Source organism: Bombina bombina, chromosome 4 (assembly GCF_027579735.1).
Source record: "Bombina bombina isolate aBomBom1 chromosome 4, aBomBom1.pri, whole genome shotgun sequence".
Taxonomy (NCBI): Eukaryota; Metazoa; Chordata; class Amphibia; order Anura; family Bombinatoridae; genus Bombina; species Bombina bombina.
In genome coordinates, this window is record NC_069502.1 from 1,117,627,046 (window position 1) to 1,117,653,230 (window position 26,185).

Genomic DNA, 26,185 nt, shown 5'->3' on the forward strand with positions numbered 1-26,185 from the left:
AACCCACCCAAACCCCCCTTAAAAAAACAAACACTAAGCCCCTGAAGATCTTCCTACCTTATCTTCACCAAGCCGGGTATCACCGATCTGTCCAGAAGAGGGTCTGAAGTCTTCATCCTATCCGGGCAGAAGAGCTCCTCCAGAGGGTCCGAAGTCTTCATCCTATCCGGGCAGAAGAGGACATCCGGACCTGCAGACATCTTCATCCAGGCGGCATCTTCTATCTTCTTCCATCCGGCGCGGAGCATGACCATCTTGAAGCAGCCGACGCGGAGCCATCCTTCTTCACCGACGGACTAACGACGAATGAAGGTTCCTTTAAATGACGTCATTCAAGATGGCGTCCCTCGAATTCCGATTGGCTGATAGGATTCTATCAGCCAATCGGAATTAAGGTAGGAAAAATCTGATTGGCTGATTGAATCAGCCAATCAGATTCAAGTTCAATCCGATTGGCTGATTGGATCAGCCAATCAGATTGAGCTCGCATTCTGTTGGCTGATCGGAATTCGACGGACGCCATCTTGGATGATGTCATTTAAAGGAACCTTCATTCGTCGTTAGTCCGTCGGTGAAGAAGGATGGCTCCGCGTCGGCTGCTTCAAGATGGTCCCGCTCCGCGCCGGATGGAAGAAGATAGAAGATGCCGCCTGGATGAAGATGTCTGCCGGTCCGGATGTCCTCTTCTGCCCGGATAGGATGAAGACTTCGGACCCTCTGGAGAAGCTCTTCTGTCCGGATAGGATGAAGACTTCGGACCCTCTTCTGGACGGATCGGTGATACCCGGCTGGGTGAAGATAAGGTAGGAAAATCTTCAAGAGCTTAGTGTTAGGTTTTTTAAGGGGGGTTTGGGTGGGTTAGATTAGGGGTATGTGGGTGGTGGGTTGTAATGTTGGGGGGGGGTATTGTATGGTTTTTTTACAGGCAAAAGAGCTGTTTTCTTTGGGGCATGCCCCGCAAAAGGCCCTTTTAAGGGCTGGTAAGGTAATAGAGCTGTTAACTTTTTATTTTAGAATAGGGTAGGGCATTTTTTTATTTTGGGGAGCTTTGTTATTTTTTTAGGGGGCTTAGAGTAGGTGTAATTAGTTTAAAATTCTTGTAATCTTTTTTTATTTTTTGTAATTTAGTGTTTTTTTTTTTTGTAATTTAGTTTAGTTGATTTAATTGTAGGTAATTGTAGGTAGTTTAGTTAATTTATTTATTGATAGTGTAGTGTTAGGTTTAATTGTAACTTAGGTTAAGATTTATTTTACAGGTAATTTTGTAAGTATTTTAGCTAGGTAGCTATTAAATAGTTATTAACTATTTAATAGCTATTGTACCTAGTTAAAATAAATACAAAGTTGCCTGTAAAATAAATATAAATCCTAAAATAGCTACAATATAATTATTCGTTATCTTGTAGCTATATTAGGGTTTATTTTACAGGTAAGTACTTAGCTTTAAATAGAATTACTTTATTTAATAAAAGTTAATTTATTTCGTTAGATAAAAATTATATTTAACTTAGGGGGATGTTAGTGTTAGACTTAGCTTTAGGGGTTAATACATTTATTAGAGTAGCGGCGAGGTCCGGTCGGCAGATTAGGGGTTAATACTTGAAGTTAGGTGTCAAAGATATTAGGGAGGGCAGATTAGGGGTTAATACTATTTATCATAGGGTTTGCGAGGCGGGAGTGCGGCGGTTTAGGGGTTAATACATTTATTATAGTGGCGGCGAGGTCTGGTCGGCAGATTAGGGGTTAATAAGTGTAGGTAAGGTAGCGGCGACGTTGGGGGGGGCAGATTAGGGGTTAATAAATATAATATAGGTGTCGCCGATGTTAGGGGCAGCAGATTAGGGGTTCATAGGGATAATGTAGGTGGCGGCGGTGTGCGGTCGGCAGGTTAGGGCTTAAATTTTTTTATTATAGTGGCGGCGATGTGGGGGGACCTCGGTTTAGGGGTACATAGGTAGTTTATGGGTGTTAGTGTATTTTAGAGCACAGTAGTTAAGAGCTTTATAAACCGGCGTTAGCCCAGAAAGCTCTTAACTCCTGACTTTTTTCTGCGGCTGGAGTTTTGTCGTTAGAGTTTTAACGCTCACTTAAGCCAAGACTCTAAATACCAGCGTTAGGAAGATCCCATTGAAAAGATAGGATACGCAATTGGCGTAAGGGGATCTGCGGTATGGAAAAGTCGCGGCTAGAAAGTGAGCGTTAGACCCTTTCCTGACTGACTCTAAATCGTTAGGAGCCCTTAACGCTGGTTTTGACGGCTAACGCAGAACTCTAAAATAGGCGTAAGAGAATATTTATTTTTTCAATAAAAACACAGAGAGAAAAGTTTTCCAGATTGCCAAGTGAACCCAGATCAGAAACATATGCCCCCTTAAATCAGCTATATTTCCTTATGAGAACAAATACATAAAGATTGAAGCCTAATTTATGCGATGGGGGGTTGGCGGTTTTGGGGTTAATATTTTAATTATGTCATTTGAGTAGTGTAATTTGCGGATTAAGGGTTAATTTCTTTATTATTTTGCAATGTGGTGGTTGGCGGTTTAGATGTTTGTTAATATTTCTTGCGGGCGCTTAGTTTTTTTTTGTTAATACTTTGTTCGGGTGGTTAGGTTTTTCTTTGTTAATACTTAGTTCGGGCGGGTCTTTCACCACCCTGCCATTTTCGGAATCCAACCAACATTCCTTTGAGGATGCGTGCACAACAGGTGATGGCGACAGACGCACTACAAACATGATTATAGTATAGATGAGACTTCACTTATCTCTTGCCATTACACATAGATTCAGAAACTTTTCTTGTTGACCCCCAAAGTAATGACTGTAACCAGTTCACCAAGGTACTAAACTGCAGTCTTGTTGACCTTGTAGAAGGTATTGCTTCTAGTCTATTGACAGTTAAAGGGACAGTCTAGTCAAAATTAAACTTTTATGATTCAGATAGGGCATGCAATTTTAAACAACTTTCCAATTTACTTTTATCATTAAATTTGCTTTGTTTTCTTGGTATTCTTTGTTGAACTTGAAAGCTAAACCTAGGTAGGCTCATATGTTAATTCCTAAGCCCTTGAAGGCCGCCTCTTATCTTAGTGCATTTTGACAGTTTTCACAGTTAGACAGTGCTATTTCATGTGTGCCATATAGATAACATTGTGATCACGCCTGTGGAGTTACTTATGAGTCAGCATTGATTGGCATTTTAGCCAATGTCTGTCAAAAGAACTGAAATAATGGGGCAGTCTGCAAAGGTTTAGATATAATGTAATCACAGAGGTAAAAAGTGTATTAATATCACTGTGTTCGTTATGCAAAACTGGGGAATGGGTAATAAAGGGATTATCTATCGTTTTAAACAATAATAATTCTGGAGTAGACTGTCCCTTTAAGTAATGTTCCCACATAGATAAAGTCAAACTTGAGCTTGCATTCGCATTGCTGACAACTTGTAATACCAGCACACATTAGTGTGCGCTGGTATTACACAGTGTAGCGCAAATATCGCTTTCATGAAAGCGATATAAACTTTTTATTTTCCATGTGATACATTATTGCAAGGTAAATTCATTATTTACTTACTGCAGCCTTTTGTTAAATACATCTAAAATGTGTGCTTGCTTGACTTTCTCCCATGGCGGCTTGGTTTAATACTATTAGGCAATTTATATGATCTTTTGTTAACTTTCCCTCCCTCCCTAAGCTTCTATGGTGTCACATACTTTTAAAAAGTGGATTATCAGTTTTGCATCAAGAATCATGAAAGGAAAATCATTCTTTGCAATAGTAACAATGAATTAGTGCCAAACACAGGGAATACAAGAGAGCAGGCTTGCACACGTGCTAACAGATGGCTAGATTATGAGTTTTGCGTTAAGCCGAAAAATCAGCGTTAACAGGTCCTAACGCTGCTTTTTCACTACTGCTGCTATTACGAGTCTTGCAGGTTTAGGGGCACTGCACACTTTTTTGGCCTTACCGCAAACCGACTTACGTAAACTTCGTAAACCCTTTTTTCTATGGGACTTCCATAGCACTGGTATTATGAGTCTGTCCTGGGAGGCCAAAAAGTGAGCGGTACACCCTCTACCTTCAAGATCCGTAATGCATTTTAAAGTCAGTAGTTATGAGTTTTACACTACAACGCTGTAGCATAAAACTCATAACTAAAGTGCTAAAAAGTACACTAACACCCATAAACTACATATTAACCCCTAAACCGAGGCCCTCCTGCATCACAAACACTATAATAACATTTTTAACCCCTAATCTGCTGCTCCGGACATTGCCGCCACTAGAATAAACATATTAACCCCTAAACCGCTGCACCTCCACCTCGCAAACACTAGTTAAATATTATTAACCCCTAATCTGCTGCCCCTAACATCACCATCACCTACATTATACTTATTAACTCCTAATCTGCCAACCCCAACTTCGCCGCCACTATATTAAATGTATTAACCCTTAAATCTAAGTCTAACCCTAACACCCCCTAACAAATATAATTTAAATAAATCTAAAGAAAATATAATTAACTAAATTATTCCTATTTAAAACTAAATACTTACCTATAAAATAAACCCTAAGCTAGCTACAATATAACTAATAGTCACATTGTAGCTAGCTTAGGGTTTATTTTTATTTTACAGGCAAGTTTGTATTTATTTTAACTAGGTTGAATAGTTATTAAATAGCTATTAACTATTTAATAACTACCTAGCTAAGATAAATACAAATTGACCTGTAAAATAAAACCTAACCTAAGTTACACTAACACCTAACACTACACTATAATTAAATAAATTAACTAAATTAAAAACAATGAAATAAATTAAATTAGCTAAATTACAAAAACAAACAAACAAACACTAAATTACAGAAAATAAAAAACAAATTACAGATCTTTAAACTAATTACACCTAATCTAATAGCCCACCAAAAAATCAAAATAAAAAAAGCCCCCCCAAAATAAAAAACCCCTAGCCTAAACTAAACCATCAATAGCCCTTAAAAGTCTTCATCCAAGCCGGGTGAAGTGGTCCTCCAGACGGGCAGAAGTCTTCATCCAGACGGCATCTTCTATCTTCATCCATCCGACGCGGAGCGGGTCCATATTCGAGACATACGACGCGGAGCATCCTCTTCATCCGGAGTCTTCTTACTGAATGAAGGTTCCTTTAAATAACGTCATCCAAGATGGCGTCCCTTAGATTCCGATTGGCTGATAGAATTCTATCAGCCAATCAGAATTAAGGTTGAAAAAATCCTATTGGCTGATGCAATCAGCCAATAGGATTGAGCTTGCATTCTATTGTCTGTTCCAATCAGCCAATAGAATGCAAGCTCAATCCTATTGGCTGATTGGATCAGCCAATAGGATTGAACTTCAATCCTATTGGCTGATTGCATCAGCCAATAGGATTTTTTCTACCTTAATTCCGATTGGCTGATAGGATTCTATCAGCCAATCGGAATCTAAGGGACGCCATCTTGGATGACGCCATTTAAAGGAACCTTCATTCAGTAACAAGACTCCGGATGAAGAGGATGCTCCGTGTCGGATGTCTTGAAGATGGACCCGCTCCACGTCGGATGGATGAAGATAGAAGATGCCGTCTGGATTAAGACTTCTTACTAAATGAAGGTTCCTTTAATTGATGTCATCCAAGATGGCGTCCCTTAGATTCCGATTGGCTGATAGAATTCTATCAGCCAATCAGAATTAAGGTAGAAAAAATCCAATTGGCTGATGCAATCAGCCAATAGGATTGAAGTTCAATCCTATTGGCTGATCCAATCAGCCAATAGGTTTGAGCTTGCATTCTATTGGCTGATAGGATTGAGCTTGCATTCTATTGGCTGTTCCAATCGTCTGATTGCATCAACCAATAGGATTTTTGTACCTTAATTCTGATTGGCTGATAGAATTCTATCAGCCAATCGGAATCTAAGGGACGCCATCTTGGATGACGTCATTTAAAGGAACCTTCATTCAGTAAAAAGACTCCGGATGAAGAGAATGCTCCGCGTCTGGATGAAGACTTCTGCCAATCTGGAGGACCACTTCGCCCGGCTTGGATGAAGACTTCTCCCGGCTTCGTTGAGGACTTCGGCCCGGTTGGATGAAGACTTCTGCCGCTTCCTTGTCTTCAGAACAGTAAGTCGATCTTCAGGTAGTTAGTGTTAGGTTTTTTAAGGGTGTATTGGGTGGGTTTTATTTTTTAGGTTAGGGCTTTGGGCTGCAATAGAGCTAAATGCCCTTTTAAGGGCAATGCCCATACAAATGCCCTTTTCAGGGCAATGGGGAGCTTAGGTTTTAGTTAGTATTTTATTTGGGGGGTTGGTTGTGTGGGTGGTGGGTTTTACTGTTGGGGGGTTGTTTGTATTTTTTTTTTCAGGTAAAAGAGCTGATTACTTTGTGGCAATGCCCCGCAAAAGGCCCTTTTAAGTGCTATTGATAGTTTAGTTTAGGCTAGGGTTTTTTTTATTTTGGGGGGGCTTTTTTATTTTGATAGGGCTATTAGATTGGGTGTAATTAGTTTAAAGATCTGTCATTTGTTTTTTATTTTCTGTAATTTAGTGGGGGGGGGGGGTTGGAATTTAGCTAATTTAATTCAATTTATTTAATTGTATTTAATTTAGTTAATTTATTTAATTGTAGTGTAGTGTTAGGTGTTATTGTAACTTAGGTTAGGTTTTATTTTACAGGTCAATTTGTATTTATTTTAGCTAGGTAGTTATTAAATAGTTAATAACTATTTAGTAACTATTCTACCTAGTTAAAATAAATACAAACTTGCCTGTAAAATAAAAATAAACCCTAAGCTAACTACAATGTAACTATTAGTTATATTGTAGCTATCTTAGGGTTTATTTTATAGGTAAGTATTTAGTTTTAAATAGGAATAATGTAGTTAATTATAGTAATTTTATTTAGATTTATTTAAATTATATTTAAATTAGGGGGTGTTAGGGTTAGGGTTAGACTTAGGTTTAAGGTTTAATACATTTAATATAGTGGTTATTGGTATTGCTGCGTAATATCTAGAGTTTCCACTTTAATAGTGTACTAAATACCCAAAATGAACTTCATAAATAAGTAGCCATACTAACAAGATTAAATAAACCAGCAGTCAATTGGTTCTATCACAGTTATGGTTTAAAATTATGAGGCATTGCTCACACCATTTTAATATTTGACATTCCCATAGGAAATGCATTGAGACCAACCATGACAATTTAACTATTTCAGAGATTTCCTTCCTTCATCTAAGATGTCTACAAAAGATCTGTCAACAAATACGATGCTATAGCTAATTTTTCCAATTCAACTCACTTGCCAGGCTGTCTACTTAATGAGTAAACACATAATAAAAGACCAGTGTGCTTGTTCTGCCAGCTTTGATCAACCTTAGCAAAACAGAGCTCTATGCACAAGTGTTCCTTTCTCTTCAGATGTGTTAGTGTAAACTTCTGAACGCTTAAAAAATATTTTATTATAACAATATATAGTTCACAATACAAGTTTCTAGATAACTACATTTCTTCAACAGAATAACAATTTTGTTACATAGTGGGTGTTACTTCAATCTAGATTTAGTCTCCAAATGTTTGTTAACCTTTACGCATCATATGGAAAATATAATCAGTAATCTGGATAAAGGGAAAAAGTTTTAAAATAAATATCAAATATCCATCAAAAAAAGATGGAGGATTGAAAGTGAATTATTCAGAATTTGACTTTTAATGTGAAACCAGTCCATACTTTTCAAGAAGAAGAGATTTTCTAAGAAGTCTAAGGAAGACATCAACATCATAATGTTGCACAGACACTGTTACAACCCCCATAAATTGCAGGGCTCAGTGATCAGATTGTATAGAAACACCCAAACTGAACAGCTAGCATTAAGGTGCAGAGTTGTAGGGTCAGATATTTGATATGAAGTGTATATGTGGCTAAAAAGTGAGGCAGCAGGGCCTGGATTATTATCTGATGTGGGTACCTGACTGATATAAAGGCTGCAAGTTGTTGGGGTCTGATTGGAGGTTTTTTGTGGGTATATGGCTGACAGAGGAGCTGCAAGGCCTAGGTCTAATCTGATGTGGGTATGTAGCTGACAGAAGGGCTGTTGCATCAGAAACTCAATCTGAGATCTGATGTGTGCATGTGGCTGACAGAGGGGCTGCAAAACCAAGGGTCTGGTCTGATTTGTGTATATGGCTTAATAAGCTACAATACTTTGGAATCATGTATCTGACAGAGAAGTTGCAAGGAAAGGGTCAGAGGCTGCGGTCTGATGTGGCAGGTGACTGACAGAGAGGCTGCAGGACCAGTGGTCTGAGCTGAGGTCTGATGCGACATGTCACTGACAGAGAAGCTACAGGGACAGGAATATCAAAAGAGGTCTGATATGGCATGTGACTAACACAGGGGCTGCAGGACCAGTGGTCTGAGCTGATGTTTGATGTGGCGTGCGACTTACAGAGAGGCTACAGGGCTAGGAATCTGAGATGAGGTCTGATGTGGCATGTGACTGACAGTGAGTCTTCAGGAACGCAGTTTGAGCTAAGGTCTGATTTGACATGGGACTGACAGAGAGGCTACAGGGTCAGGAATCTCAGCTGAGGTCTGATATGGCATGTGACTAACACAGGGGCTGCAGGACAGGACAGAGAGGCTGCAGGACCATGAACCTGAGATGATGTCTGATGTGGCATGTGACTAATATAGAGGCTACAGGGCCAGGAATCTGAGCTGAGGTCTGATGTGGCATGTGACTGAGAGGCTGCAGGACCAGTGGTCTAAACTGAAGTGTGATGTGACATGTGACTGACCTAGAATCTGCAAGGCAAATGGTCTGAGCGAAGGTCTGATATGGCATGTGACTAGCAGATGTCTAAGATCTGAGGTGCCCAGGGATCTGAACTGTGGTCTGAATAAGCATGTGACTGACAGACGAGCTGCAAGACCTGGGGTATGAGCTGAGGTCTGATGTAACATGTGACTGACAGAGGGGCTGCAGGTCCTGGGATATGAGCTGTGGTCTGATATGGCATGTGACTGGCACAGGTCTGAGATGTGATGTGGCATCCGATGCACTGAAGGACTGCAGGACCAAGGCCTGAGCTGAGGTCTAATGTGGCATGTGACTAACAGAGGGGCTGCAGTACCTGGGGTATGAGCTGAGGCATGTGACTGACAGAGGGGCTGCAGTACCATTGTGTGTGATCTAAGGATTGATTTTGGCTTATGGCTGATTAATTTAAATAATTGAAAAATGTAAGATTGTCAAAAAATACAGACATACAGGGAAGACCCATAACTAATTAACAAAGGAGGTGTGTGGTCTGAATAACAGTGGTTTCATTTTGTGGTAAGCTTTGTAAACTCTGAACGCATTGGTTTCATTTCATTGCAGTTTCTTTTCAAGGTATATTCCAGGGTAAATTAATGTTGCAAAATCTCAATGAGTCATTTAACAGTCATTATGGCAGAAATGTTATGGTATATTTCTATGTAATAAATCATTTTTTTAATTATCATATGTTGTGGAAGTGTGGTAAAATTTTATTTTTATGATTTTCATAAGTGAGTATATAACTGTATATATACAGTTGTATGCAAAAGTTTAGGCACCCCTGACAATTTCCATGATTTTCATTTATAAATAATTGGGTGTTTGGATCAGCAATTTCATTTTGATCTATCAAATAACTGAAGGACACAGTAATATTTCAGTAGTGAAATGAGGTTTATTGGATTAACAGATAATGTGCAATATGCATCAAAACGAAATTAGACAGGTACATAAATTTGGGCACCCCAACAGAAATATTGCATCCATATTTAGGAGATCCTCCTTTAGCAGAAATAACAGCCTCTAGACGCTTCCTATAGCCTGTAATGAGTGTCTGGATTCTGGATGAAGGTATTTTGGACCATTCCTCCTTGCAAAACATCTCCAGTTCAGTTAGGTTTGAAGGTTGCCGAGCATGGATAGCCCGCTTTCAATGATATTCAGGTCTGGGGACTGGGATGGCCATTCCAGAACATTGTACTTGTTCCTCTGTATAAATGCCAGAGTAGATTTTGAGCGGTGTTTTGAGTCGTTGTTGAAATATCCAGCCCTGGCGTAACTTTGATTCCTCAACATTATTCTCAAGTATCTGCTGATTTTGAGTGGAATCTATGCGACCCTTAACTTTAACAAAATTCCCAGTACCGGCACTGGCCCCACAGCATGATGGAACATCCTTACAGGGGAAATTAGCTTAATGATGGAACATCCACCAAATTTAACTGTGGGTAGCAAGTGTTTGTCGTGGAACGCTGTGCTCTTTTGCTGCCATGCATAATCCCTCTAGTTATGACCAAATAACTCAATCTTTGTTTCATTAGTCCACAGCACCTTCTTCCAAATTGAAGCTGGCTTGTCCAAATGTGCGTTTAGATACCTCAAGAGACTCTGTTTGTGGCGTGTATGCAGAAAAAGCTTCTTCCGCATCACTCTCCCATACAGCTTCTCCTTGTGCAAAGTGCGCTGAATTGTTGAATGATGCATAGTGACACCATCTGCAGCAAGATGATGTTGTAGGTCTTTGGAGGTGGTCTGTGGGCTGTTTTTGACTGTTCTCACCATCCTTTGCCTTTGCCTCTACGATATTTTACTTGGTCTGCCACTTCTGGCCTTAACAAGAACTGTGCCTGTGGTCTTCCATTTCCTCACTGTGTTCCTCACAGTGGACACTGACAGCTTAAATCTCTGTGATAGCTTTTCAACAAAATGACAAGAGTGCCCAAATTTATGCACCTGTCTAATTTCGTTTGGATGCATATTGCACATTTTCTGTTAATCCAATAAACCTCATTTCACTACTGAAATATTACTGTGTCCTTCAGTTATTTGATAGATCAAAATGAAATTTCTGATCCAAACACCCAATTATTTATAAATGAAAATCATGGAAATTGTCAGGGGTGCCTAAACTTTTGCATACAGCTATATAGAGAGAGAGAGAGAAATAAAGGATGCACTCACCGGGTCTTAACTTAATACTATTTAATAGTACAAAAGCGGGTGACATTTCGGGGTAATTAGCCCCGTCCACAGACCTTAACAAAACAATATTTGTGGCTCCTATAAATAAACTAACTTACCCTCCACTAACACCAGCAAAGAACCGGAAATGACAATGGCGTCCTGCCTGCACCACTGCGCAGGTCTGGCGGTTGCCATGGCAACCGGAACTCGCTTCCTAATAGGAACAAAAACAACGACAAGTAAGCAGACAATTAAGGATCATCGATCACACAGAAACACCTGCTAGAAATGGTTACAGAGCTAGCTACATATCATAGTGTACGAGAAGTGGATATGGTAGCAGGGTAAAAAATTCCCAAACAACATTAATAAATGTACCATAAAATATTCTCCCTTACAGAAACATAAAATCAATCCAATCTAAATTAGCATTCAAGCCTTTGGGAGCGAGGGTATTTAAAGTAAATATCCACTTAGACTCCTTTTACAAAAGAAGCTTCACTCTGTCACCCCCCCTTATTTAATCTAGGGACATGATCAATGAAAAAAATACCTAAGGTTTGCAGCCGTATGGCCAGCCAACTCAAAATGTCTGGTGACCGGTTGGTCAGATTCCTTTTTGAGGATTGCCAGCCTAATTGCTGCACGATGATTGGCCATACGGATGCGTAAATTGTCAACGGTTTTCCCTACATAAAAAAGACCACAGGAACAGTGTAGGAAATATACAATGAATTTTGTAGTACACGTGACCCTGTGTCTAATAATGTATTGCTTTTTAGATTGTGGATGCACAAATGTTTTAGTGTTACTAAGACCATTACATGTAGTGCATCCAAGGCACCTATAACACCCCCACTTGGGAGGATTCAGCCATGTAGTCTTTTTATACCTCTCCACTGGATCCACTTTTACTAGAGTGTCTCATATGGATCTGGACTTCCTGAAGCCCACTCTTGGGGGACCCATCTTGGTGAATGGTAGAGTAGTGTCTGTGTTGACAATATTCCAATCTTTTCTTAAAGCTGCTGGAAGATCCTTCTTATCCACAGTATAAGTGGTTAAATAGGACAGCCTATCTTCTAATGGTTGACAATTTTTTGCTTTCAGTGCATCCTCTTGCTTCAAATCCCAGACTTTTTTCAGTTGGATGTCAATAGACTCTTCTCCATAGCCTCGTTGTAGGAACCTGGACGTCATCTATAAAAGTTGTTGTTTGGCTAGTATCGGGTCACTGTTGTTTCGTACTACTCGCTTAAACTGCGATATAGTGAGAGCCTTCTTTAAGGCAGGAGGGTGACAACTAGTAGCTTGTAATAAAGAATTTCTATCTGTTTCCTTTCGAAATAAGGAAATCCTGTTTGTAGATTTTTAAATCCAAGAAATCTACTGATTGTCCACTATATTGCATTTTGAATTGAAGTAGGAAGAGCTTGGTTAAGCTGTTTGAACCATAGCTACAGATCTTGTAGTGGGCCATCCCATATCATAAACAAATCGTCTATGTATCGACAAAAGAATCTTATATTCTGATGTTTGAAAAGATTTATCTGATATTGCTCAAATTCTGCCATATAGAGATTTGCATAAAATGAGGTCATACTCGACCCCATCGCAGTCCCAAGTAGTTGTAGATAAAACAATTCTCAAAATGAAAGTAATTCATGGTTAGGCAGAAATTCAAGAGTTCCAAGATCTATTCTATGTCTGGACCCACATATGGATACCTACACAGGCGATTATGTATGGCTTCCAAGTCTTGATTGTGTGGTATCACTGTGTAAAGGCTAATCACGTCTAAGGTAACTAGCCATTCAGTCCCCTTTAATGCATTGAGGTTTTTTTAGTTCCCTTATAAGGGCCATGGAGTCAAGTAAGAATGAGGGCATATTTTGGACCATGGGTTGCAACAAAGAATCCAGATAGGTAGCTACAGGCTGTAATAAAGAGCTAATAGTCGATACTATTGGCCTCCCCGGTGGTAGAGTAGCATGCTTATGCACTTTAGGCAGTGTATAGAACACCGGAGTCCGGGGGAACTGCACCGTCAGATAAGCCAAAAGTTGAGAGTCAATCCAACCGTTGACAGTTTACGCATCCGTTAGGCCAAATCTTCGTGCAGCAATTAAGCTAGCAATCCTCAAAAAGCAATCTGACCAACCGGTTGCCAGACATTTTGCGTTGGCTGGCCATACGGTTGCAAACCTTAGGTATGTTATCATTGATCATGTCCCTAGATTAAATAGGGGGGAGACAGAGCCAAGCTTCTTTTGCAAAAGGAGTATAATTGGATATTTACTTTAAATACCCTTGCTCCCAAAGGCTTGAATGCTAATTTAGATTGGCACTGTTTCCTCTAAATATACATATATTCTACAGTTCCCCTTAGCTAGCCTCCTAGTTAGTTACCTAAGTCAGACATTGTTCTATTATAATTTTTATTGTATTTTTCCTATGTAGTGACCAATTACATGTCTGGTACTAACCTATATATTATGTTTCTATAAGGGAGAATATTTTATGGTACATTTATTAATGTCGTTTGGGGATTTTTTACCCTGCTACCATATAAACTTCACGTACATTATGATAATATGTAGCTAGCCTTGTAACCGATTCTAGTAGGTATTTCTGTGTGATCGAAGATCCGTAATTGTCTGCTTACCTGTTGTTGTTTTTGTTCCTATTAGGAAGCGAGTTCCGGTTGCCATGGCAACCGCTGGACCTGCGCAGTGGTGCAAGCAGGACGCCATGGTCATTTCCAGTTCTTCGCTGGTGTTGGTGGAGGGTAAGTAAGTTAGTTTATTTATAGGAGCCACAAATATTGTTTTGTTAAGGTGTGAGGATGGGGCTAATTACCCCGAAACGTCACCCACTTTTGTACTATTAAATAGTATTAAGTTAAGACCCGGTGAGTGCGTCCTTTATTTCTCTATATGTGTATTCGTTGAATGCACCCCGGGCAATACTCTGGATTACAAGTGCGTGCAGAGCCCTTGAGACTGTTTATATATATACAGTATATATATATATATATACAGTATATATATATATATATATAAAGCAGCGTTTTTACATAAAAATCCAACAGTGCACGGTAGTGGTGATAAAATAGATATAAACAAAAAGAAGAAGAGAAAGCCCACTATTATCCAGCATCAGGTTATTTACTGCAAGTTGATAACCATCAAGGTTAATTCAGTAGATTGATACAATAGCCAGATAGTATGATAAGGTGGCGGACAGCAATCATCCCGATCGGATACGATCGGGATGATTGACACCCCCCTGTTAGTGGCCGATTGGCACAGCACACAGCAGGCCGGGACCTCAAAAGTTGCCCGACAGACTTGCTTCCCGTACACGGGACAGGTCACGTGATGGTGTCTCACCAATCCGAGATTGGTGAGACACCATAATAAAATAGACACTTTTTAATTATACTTCAAATTATACTACTTAATCATACCACAAATTATTCATTCAACTAATTGTGTTGATCGCTGATAACACACAGAAGGCGAGCCTCTTGTCTTCTACACCTCCTGTCACTTTTGTGGACTGCTGATTGGTGCTAATACTAAGGACGTCTTGAGGCTTCCATTTCTGGATTGGTGAGACACAATCACGTGACCTGTCCCGTGTACGGGAAGCGAGTCTGTCAGGCAACTTTTGAGGTCCCGGCCTGCTTTGTTTGGCACTACTTTTATGCCTATGCCTATGTGAGTAGCTACCCGCCTGGGTTATTCTCGTATTCTGTGTATATTTTGTGCAGAAGATATTGTTCTATGCGGCGCCTCTTTTTCTGTTCCTACAGGACCTATCGATATCTTTACATTTGAGAGTGCTGCCGTTTCTTCTGGATTCCTCTTCAGGGACTTCTGCTCTCATTGTACTAAAGCGCACCTCCATAGGGCATCCTTGCCCTATAATATCTGAATGTTAAATGCTGATAGCATATGCTGTCGGCATTTAGTGATGTCGGGCAGCGGATCATGTCTTCCCGACACTTGATAAATCTACCCCATAGAGCGTGCCTTGGAGGTCATGAGAAAGCATTAGAAAAAAAGGTTTGCTGATTAATTTGAAGACCCATTCAAACACATTGAAATATATTTCAAACATCTGCACACTTGGTTACCAAATATAACAAATCACAGACTAACTTACAAAAGGGACTTTAAACATAGCAGGGTGCGATTTCAATATTGCAGGCCAGCACTAAAATTAGCAAGCAATATGGTAAGTCCATTGTAAAACAGAATTACCAGAATATGTTTGGCGCGGCCGCATCTCTTTAGCACACACTATACTTTCAATGGATAGATCAGCCACACTAAACATAGCTGAAATTAGTTGTGAGTAATGTAAAGTGTTAGGGCTAAAATAAAAATATAACAATGCACATGTAAAATATATTAAAATAAAGTATTACACTCATAAATATATATATATTAAAAGTGAAGGACAATGGTATATAAAGTTTCTTAGCACTCCTTCATCTCAAACACAGTTGGCTCTCACACCTTTGGGTTAGTGCATGAGCAAAAGATGCTTTTGTAGCGCCCTTAATAGAAGTCTATGGGAAAAGGTAGTTAGCAAGCTCGCTTTCCGACCTCCAGATGTTAGCTCTCCTGAGTCTTTTGCTCACATGCTAACATTTTACTTTCAACCTTTAAGACCAGAGCAAGAATAGGCACACTATTAATTTAACTTGAGTTAGCACTCAATAGTGCTAATATTTTTGTGTTACATTTGTAACCTAGCCCAAAATGTTTCATGCATAGTAAAATCAACTTTGCACATCCATTATTTATTTTTCTGCTGCATCAAGAACATTAACCCTGCAACATTCTACATAGTGATTGCTAAATCAGTGCAGAAGCTCATTTATATGTGTGCCTACTTGGATAGATAATATACTCAAGGCTTTTTAAGCGGTATGTTCCTGGACTGCAAAACAAGGCACATTTTGCTAAGAAAATTACAGTTATAAATATTTTTAAAACATTTCTTTTGTACGCAGATATTTTTCAATGCCGTAATTAATTGCTGATATATATTATAAATGTATGAATAAAACTGGCTTTAAAGGGACAGTCTACTTGAAAATGTTTATTGTTTAAACAGATAGATAATGCCTTTATTACCCATTCCCCAGTTTTGCAACCAACACTGTAATATAAATACACTTTTTACCTCTGTGATTACCTTGTATCTAAGCCCCTGCAGACTGCCCCCTTATCTAAGTGCTTTTGACAGACTTGCATTTTAGCCAATTAGTGCTGACTCATAAATTATTCCATGGGAGTGAGCATAATGTTATCGATATGGCAAACATGAACAAGCACTGTCTAGCTGTGAAAATCTATCAAAATGCACTGAGATAAGAGGTGGCCTTTAAGCATTTAGAAATTAGCATATGAGCCTTCCTAGGTTTAGCATTCAACAAAGAATACCAAGAGAACAAAGCAAATTTGATGATAAAAGTAAATTGGAAAGTTGTTTAAAATTGCATTCCCTATCTGAATCATGGAAGTTTAATTTTGTCTCTTTAAGCAGATAATCAGATATATATTTAAATGCAGCCAGCACTGGGATTGCTGGCTATTGGTCATATCAATGGATACAAGCGGTACAAAAACCAAGAAGCATCTAATTATCCGTTTTTTTCGGTTGCATGTTGTATAGAAAGTGGGGCCTATCTATCAAGCTCCGAATGGAGCTTGATGCCCCGTGTTTCTGGCGAGCCTGCAGGCTCGCCAGAAACAGCACTTATAAAGCAGCAGTCACAAAGACCGCTGCTCCATAACCTGTCCGCCTTTTCAGAGCAGGCGTACAGACATCGCCGGAAATCAATCCGATCGGGTTGATTGACACCCCCTGCTGGCGGCCCATTGGCCGCGAGTCTGCAGGAGGCGGCATTGCACCAGCAGCTCTTGCGAGCTGCTGGTGCAATGCTGAATACATTCAGCGAGGTCTGGCGGACCTGATCCGCACTGTCGGATCAGGTCCGCCAGACTTTGATAAATTGGGGCCATTGTCTTTTTGTAGGGAGAAACATAAAGTTTACTAAATTACTTGGCAGTAAATTGCAGTATTTAATTGTAAAGTCCACTGAACTTCTTTTGACATTTGTGGTAAATAAGGGATAAGAGTATAGTTTACATATGTCTCGCTGTATTCTCTTGTGGTTGGCCTGACATTAAGACAGTTATTGTGTGATGAGGGCTACCTGAAGTAATTGTCACGCAACCCACACCTTACTTTATGGCTAAGCGAGTTAGGGGTCTTTTCTCAGTTACCATATTTCCATCCTACAATCAGTATATAGCTAAAGTCATTTCTGAGCAGTACAAAGTAACCTCAAATGTCATTTTCTTGTAACAATGTAGGAGGTGCAAACCCAGTTTCTACAAACTACTTAGAAATCACAGTAAATCTAAGTCAACTAGATTGTAAGAATTTCTTTTTTACTTTACCTCATAAATGACCGTAAACCGGGTGATACTTTCAGGTTTCGAGAAACTGATACAAAATTTTAGAGACAAATGATTTTTATTAGTTTAAGGCGTTTAAATTATGGACAATATGGTTTGATTAGCGTGCAGATATTATTCAGCTAGAATTCTACGAAATACTCCAGTTTGTAATTACACCCATAAAACAAACTGTATTCTGGGCATTTTTCGAATGTGGGTAATGCTAAAGGTCGTGGTAATTACAATATAACAGTAATTTGAGTAAGGAATTTTTTTCTCTTACATAAAGTGTTATTTGGTACAGTCTTCTAGTCTCAGAGCCAATGACAAATTGATTAAAATATTTTTTACTTTTTTTCCGTAATTCTTTAGTTTAAATTTTTGCAAATACAAAAAAAGTGAAGTAATGAAAAATTGTGATTTCTAAACAATCAGGATGTACTAAAAAGGCACATACAATTTGAACAGGAAGTCCAGAGCAATATATTTATATTTGTAAAAATGCTTCTTTGAAATGGCTTCTGTGATAACTTTTCTTGTGCATGCAATCTTCATCGAAAATGCTTGTTTTACGCACATTCTGGTTTCTAATAATCGGCTAGATTACGAGTTTTGCGTTATGGGTGAAAAAGCAGCGTTAAAGGGACAGTAAAGTCAAAACTAAACTTTCATGATTCAGTTGCAATTTTAAACAACTTTCCAATTTACTTTTATCATCAAATTTGCTTTGTTCCCTTGGTAGTATTTTTGAAAAGCTAAACCTAGCTAGGCTCAAACTGATTTCTAAACCGTTGAAAAACGCCTCCTAGCTCAGAGCATTTTGAAAGTTGTTCACAGTTAGACAGTGTTAGTTCATGTGTCATATAGTTAACATTGTGCTCACTCCCGTGAAGTTATTTAGGAGTCTTCACTGATTGACTACACTGCATGTCTGTCAAAAGCACTTAGATAAGGAGGCTGTCTGCAGAGGCTTAGATACAAGGTAATCACAGAGGTAAAAAGTATATTAATATAACTGTGTTGGTTATGCAAAAATGGGGAATGGGTAATAAAGGGATTATCTATCTTTTTAAATAAGAACATGTTTGGTGTAGACTGTCCCTTTAAGGCTCTTTTTCACTAGCGCTGGTATTATGAGTCTTGCAGTTTTAGGGGCACCGCACACTTTTTTGGCCTTAACGCAACGTAATTACCGCATCTTTCAAAAAGTCCTTTTTCAATGGGACTTCCACAGCGCCGGTATTACGAGTCTGCCTGGGAGGCCAAAAAGTGAGCGGTACACCCTATACCACCAAGATCAATACCGTAAACTGAAAGTCAGTAGTTATGAGTTTTGCATTACAAAGCTGTAGCATAAAACTCATAATTAAAGTGCTAAAAAGTACACTAACACCCATAAACTACCTATTAACCCCTAAACCGAGGCCCTCCCGCATCACAAACACTAAAATAAAATTATTAACCCCTAATCTGCCGCTCCAGACATCGCCGCCACTATAATAAACATATTAACCCCTCTTCCGCCGTACTCCCGCATCGCAAACACTAGTTAAATATTGTTAACCCCTAATCTGCTTCCCCTAACATCACCGCCACCTACCTACATGTTCCAATCAGCCAATAGAATGCGAGCTCAGTCCTATTGGCTGAATTCTATCAGCCAATCGGAATTCAAGTGACGCCATCTTGGATGAAGTCATTTAAAAGAACTTTCATTCTGGAAGAGTCGGCGTAAGAAGAGGATGCTCCACGCCGGATGTCTTGAAGATGGACCCGCTCCGGATGGATGAAGATAGAAGATGCCGTCTGGATGAAGACTTCTGCCGATTGGATGAAGACTTCTGCCCGGTTGAATGAAGACTTCTGCCGCTTCGTTGAGGACTTCTGCCAGCTTTGTTGAGGATGGATGTCGGGTCTTCAAAAACTGTAAGTGGATCTTCGAGCCTTAGTGTTAGGTTTTTTAAGGGTTTATTGGGTGGGTTTTATTTTTAGGTTAGGGTTTTGGCACTGAAAAAGTGCTAAATGCCCTTTTAAGGGCAATGCCCATCCAAATGCCCTTTTCAGGGCAATGGGGAGCGTAGGTTTTTTTAGATAGGTTTTTATTTGGGGGGTTGGTTGTGTGGGTGGTGGGTTTTACTGTTGGGGGGTTGTTTGAATTTTTTTACAGGTAAAAGAGCTGATTTCTTTGGGGCAATGCCCCGCAAAAGGCCATTTAAAGGGCTATTGGTAGTTTAGTTTAGGCTAGGGTTTTTTTATTTTGGGGGGCTTTTTTTATTTTGATAGGGCTATTAGATTAGGTGTAATTAGTTTAAATATCTGATAATTTCTTTTTTTATTTTGTGTAATTTAGTTAATTGTATTTAATTTAGGTAATTGATTTAATTGTAGTGTAAGGTTAGGTGTTAGTGTTAGACAGGTTAGGTTTTATTTTACAGGTAAATTTGTATTTATTTTAGCTAGGTAGTTAGTAAATATTTAATAACTATTTACTAACTAGTCTACCTAGTTAAAATAAATACAAACTTACCTGTGAAATAAAAATAAAACCTAAGATAGCTACAATGTAACTATTAGTTATATTGTAGCTAGCTTAGAGTTTATTTTACAGGTAAGTATTTAGTTTTAAATAGGAATTATTTAGTTATAAATAATAGGTTTTATTTAGATTTATTTTAATTACATTAAAGTTAGTGGGTGTTAGGGTTAGGGTTAGACTTAGGGTTAGGTTTAGGGGTTAATAAATTTAGTATAGTGGCGGCGACGTTGGTGGCTGCAGATTAGGGGTTAAGTGTAGGTAGGTTGCGGCGACATTGGGGGCGGGAGATTAGGGGTTAATAACATTATGTAGGTGTCGGCGATGTTGGGGGCAGCAGATTAGGGGTTAATAAGTATAATGTAGTTGTCGGCGATGTCGAGGGCAGCAGATTAGGGGTTAATAAGTATAATGTAGGTGTCGGCGATGTCAGGGCGGCACATTAGGGGTTAATAAGTGTAAGATTAGTGGTGTTTAGACTCGGGGTTCATGTTAGGGTGTTAGGTGTAAACATAAATTTTGTTTCCCTATAGGAATCAATGGGGCTGCGTTACGGAGAAATCGTGCACGAGCATGTAAAACCAGGTTACCTACGCTTTCAGCAGCGCTGGTATTGGAGTGCGGTATGGAGCTCAATTTTGCTTTACGCTCACTTCTTCCCTGCTAACACCGGGTTTTTGCAAATCTGTAATACCAGCGCTGTAGGGAAGTGAGCGGTGACAATAACGTGCAAGTTATTACCGCACCCCTCATAACGCAAAACTCGTAATCTAGCCGATTGTTATGCAATGCTCACCACCAGCACATGCATGTGAAAGCAGCCTATTACTGCTATATTAGCCAGATCGCTTGCGTGACAAACATTATCATAAAAGCAGGGGTAACGTTTTAAAAAGTATGAGATAGGGAAATAAGAGCCAAATAAAGAGCATAAGAGGGCTGCATTACACCTCCAAGGCTTAAAGGGAAACCGAACCCACCTTTATTCCCGATTCAGATAGAGCATGCAATTTTAAGCAACTTTCTCATTTACTCCTATTATCAATTTTTCTTCGTTCTCTTGCTATCTTTAAGACACCTAAGCTTTTTGTTTGGTTCAGAACTCTGGACAGCACTTTTTTATTGGTGGATGAATTTATCCAACAATCTGCAAGAACAACACAGGTTGTTCACCAAAAATGGGCTGGCATCTAAACTTAAATTCTTGCATTTCAAATAAAGATACCAAGAGAATGAAGAAAATTTGATAATAGGAGTAAATTAGAAAGTTGCTTAAAATGTCATGCTCTATCTGAATCATGAAAGAAAAAATTTGGGTTTAAGATGGACAAACCTTATTGGGTCTTAGTCAGATTCTGTAACTCAGCATTGTGTTCTGACATCCAAGTTAAAAATGACTGTCCTATAACATAAATTACATTTTTCTCCAGTTAAATAATGCCCCAATGCAGGGCCATATGCAAAGATCCAATAGGTTTTAGACTATAGATATTGAGAGAAGGATCATAGGCCAATCTATATAAAACTTCTCTCACTGCACTTTCACTGGTTGGGAATTGAAGATATTCTGTTTGTCTCATAACTTAATCCCATACAGTGGGTAGTTTTTAGAGCCCATTCACACCCAAACACATACACAAGCATGTGGTCCCTCAATCAAAAGAGATGATTAAACCTTTACAACAGAGTTGTCTCATCATCCTGTAGCTATCAGCTGGCTGGCATGGTAATCTTAACTATGTAATAGCCTTACTAATTATTAGGGTGTATAATAGGCAATACACAAAGGAGAGTGAAACAGGAAGGAGAAAAAGTGTAGTAAACAATGAGAGAGGGAAAGTGCCCAGTAATGAGAGACAGTTGCCGGACATAGACAAGACACAAGAGAAATCCCCAATAGCTTCTAAAGACTCTCCATTCCCACCAATTGCTATTAGTCCATAGAGCCTAATCACTAAAGCTCACAAATATGAGTTCCTTATAGAATAAGGTCACATAGAATAATTGGCACTGGGGAGGTTGGAGATGCAGTTAGTGAACTTGGTCCCATTGACAAGGATAGACAGGGAGAGAAAATAGAGAGAGAGAAAAAAAAAGAAAATATGAATGGGGTGTCAGGAAGAGGGGAGGGGGAAACAATGAGAAATGCAGGAGACAGGTGGGTAGGAAAGAGGAATATTAATATATATATTTATATATATATGTATCACCTATTTTATAAATTACAAAAAAAAAAAAAAGAGAAAAAACGAGTAAAACAAACTATTTATTGTGCAGTGATGCAAATATGTTGCTGGGTCATTTCAGATAAATGAAAAGTGAAACTTAACAGTTTCCAAGGGTGCTACAGTGCAGCATCTGTGCTTTATCAGGTAAATGATCCTGGCTTGTTTTGGTTTCTGAATGCTGCTCTACGGAATGTTTGCTGATAGCTATGGCTCTTATCAGTGAGAAACTTGGACTTGACAACCGGTGTTCAAAGGTGATAAAAATAATGTTGGCTGTAAAAATTCATATGGTTTAGTTTTTATATTGTTGTCAGTGTTTATTTTTTCAACATAACTTTGCTGTCAGGATTTAGATAGATTTGACTTCCGGTAAAGGGTTAGGGCTAAAAAAAAGTACATTGCATTAAACACAACATAAATACAAAGTGTTACACTCATATATAAAAAATCTAATTAAAATTATTATTATAAATACAGGTGGCCCTCGTTTTACAACGGTTCAATTTACACCGTTTCAGAATAACAACCTTTTTTTTCAGTCATGTGACTGCTATTGAAAAGCATTGAGAAGCAGTGCATTTATTAAAATAGCCAGTAGGTGGAGCTGTCCGCTTGTGTTGCAGCAAAGCCAAGCAAGCTGAAATTAATCAGTTTAACCAGACCTGAGCTATCGAGCAGATTTCAAAAGAACAAGATCTTCCTGTCTATAAATCAGTCCAGATTGGAATGCATAGAAATAACTGTTTGCAGAAAAATGCAAGTGAAGTCTGTGTTGTGTGATTATTTTATTAGGTTTATAATGCTGTTTAGCAAATGTTTTTGTTCATTTAACTTAGTTTATTTATATATTCTGTGTTGTGTGATTATTTTATTAGGTTTATAATGTTGTTTAGCATTTAAAGTCTTAATTTCAAAGCTTTAAAAATAATGTATTAGGTGTTACTTATGACAATTTTGAGAGGGGCCTGGAACCTATCCCCCTCACTCCCATTGACTTACATTATAAACTGGGTTTCAATTTACAATGGTTTCGATTTACAACCATTCCTTCTGGAACCTAACCCCGGCGTAAACTGAGGGCTACCTGTATTAAAAAAGTTATAAAGGTTAAAAGGTATAGGGTATATGACAATGTATTTGAATGGAAAGGGATATAATGGATATATACATAAATATACATGTGTATGTATGTATATAAACATATGAATATATATGAATATATGTCTATATATGTGTATTTATATGTGTATATATGTATATACATACATATGTACACATATATACACATGCATACACATATACATATGCATACTGTATATATTTTGGAGCCCTTTCTACTGAAATACCTGAAAATAGGAAAAATATTTTTTATTGAGTTTTAATATTAAATAATGTGTTTAAGTGTGTATGTACTGTAGATATTTTACATTCCAATGTTCATCACATAGGGGAAAATGTTTGATATATTTTAAATAGATATTCATAAATATATATATATATGAATATACCTATTCATAACTTCCTTTGGTTAGCGCTGACAGTGCACACAATGAAACTAAAAATTTAATTTCTAATTATGCTTTTCTGCTGGGTGATTAGGATTTAAATTTAAAAAAAGTTCTTGCTATTGGCTGATTTACATTAGCCAATAGGGATTGACCGATTTAAAATCAGCCAATCGGAATTAAGTGGTACTTCTATATATTGGGGTTCTGCGCTTCTGGAATTTCAGTGTCTGACAGCAACCGCATGAAGGTGGTGGTCCTCCTCCGATGTCGCGAAGATGGGCCCCCGGTGCCAGCAGCCGGGATGAAGTGGGCCCAATGTCGGATCAAGAGGAGACAGATTTCCCAATGGTGAGTACCAGTTTTGAGATTAGTTAGAGCTTTTTGGGGGGTTGTTTTTTTTTTTATTTTAAGATAGGATTTTTTAATTAGATTTTTTAGATATTTTGGGAGGTGGCAGTTACTTGTATTGTAGAGGTTTCTTAATTAATTTTTAAATCTAAAAGAGCTGATCTAAAAGAGCTGCCCTAAAAAGGCCCTTTTAAGGGCTATTGTAATTTATTTTTTTATTAGGGTTTAGGGTTTTTTTTGTTTTGGATGGGTATTTTATTTTATGAAGCATGTCGTTTAGTGTTAGGTATAATGGTGTGTTTTTTATTTTGGATACTGTAGTTTATTATTTTTTTATAATTTAGCTTTTTTTATTTTATTGTAACTTAGATTTTTGTAATTTTTGTAACTTACGGTTTTAGTTTAGAGGGGGGTTAGTTTAGAGGGGGGTAAGGTGTTAGGTAGATTATGTTTGGGGTTGTGGAGGTTTTAGGTTTAATTAAATTTTTTTATTTATGTACAGCTAGATTACAAGTTTTGAGTGCTATAGGGAAAGTAAAGATCGCTACAAAAGTTGCGTTATTTAATTCCTTATAGTGCTGCCATTACAAGTTTAAAAAAACACTGCTTGTGCGGGTGATATGGAGATTTTAAGCTCCATACTGCTCCCAAAACAAGCGCTGTGTTTGACGTGCTTGTGCACGCTTTCCCCATAGACATCAATGGGGAGAGTCGGCAAAAAAAAGTCTAACACCTGCGATCGCGGAAACAAATGCTCCGTAACGCAGCCCGATTGATGTCTATGGGGAAGATAAAATACAGTTTAAAGCTAACACCCTAACATAAACCCTACGTCTAAACACTCCTAATCTGCTGCCCCTGACATCGCCAACGCCTGCCTACAGTTATTAACCCCTTAATCTGCCGCTCCCGATATCACCGCCACTATACTAAAGTTATTAACCCCTATTCCGCCGCACCCCAACATCACCGCCAGTATAGTAAAGTTAAGAACCCCTATTCTGCCGCTTCCGTTATCCCCGCCACCTAAATAAAGCTATTAACCCCTAAACCTCTGGCCTCCCACCTCACTACCACTAAATAAACCTATTAACCCCTAAACCGCCAGCCCCCCACATCGCAACAACCTAAATTAAAATATTAACCCCTAAACCTAACCGTAACACCCCTTAACTTTAAAATAATTAAAATATATCTAAATTAAATTTACAATTATTAACTAAATAATACCTATTTAAAACTAAATACTTACCTGTAAAATAAAACCTAAGCTAGTTACAATATAACTAATAGTTACATTGTAGCTAGCTTAGGTTTTATTTTTATTTCAAAGGTAAGTTTGTATTTAACTATTTACTAACTACCTAGCTAAAATAAATACAAATTTACCTGTGAAATAAAACCTAAGCTGCCTTACACTAAAACCTAACATTCCAAAAATAAAAACCTACCATTACAAAAAATAAAAAACCTACCATTACAAAAAACAACCCCGAAATTATCCAAAAAATTAAAAATTATTCCTATTCTAATACCCTTTAAAAAAAAAAAAAACACCCCAAAATAAAAAAAAACGAATCTAGAATAAACTACTAAGGGCCCTTAAAAGGGCCTTTTGGGGGGCATTGCCCTGAGATAAATAGCTCTTTTGCTACAAAAAATAAAACACCCCTAAAAATATACATTACACAAAATAAAAAATGAAATCATCCAAAATAAAAAAGAATTACAGCTAATCTAACTGCTCTATCAAAATAAATAAGCTCCCCCCCAAAATAAAAAACCCTAGCCTACAATAAACTACTAATGGCCCTTAAAAGGGCCTTTTGTGGGGCATTGCCCCAAAGATATCTGCTCTCTTTACCTGTAAAAAAAAAATACAAACACCCCCCAACAGTAAAACACACCACCCAACCAACCCCCCCCAAATAAAAAAAACTATCTAAAAAAACCTAAGCTACCCATTGCCCTGAAAAGGGCATTTGTATGGGCATTGCCCTTAAAATGGCATTTAGCTCTTTTAAGTTGCCCAAACCCTAATCTAAAA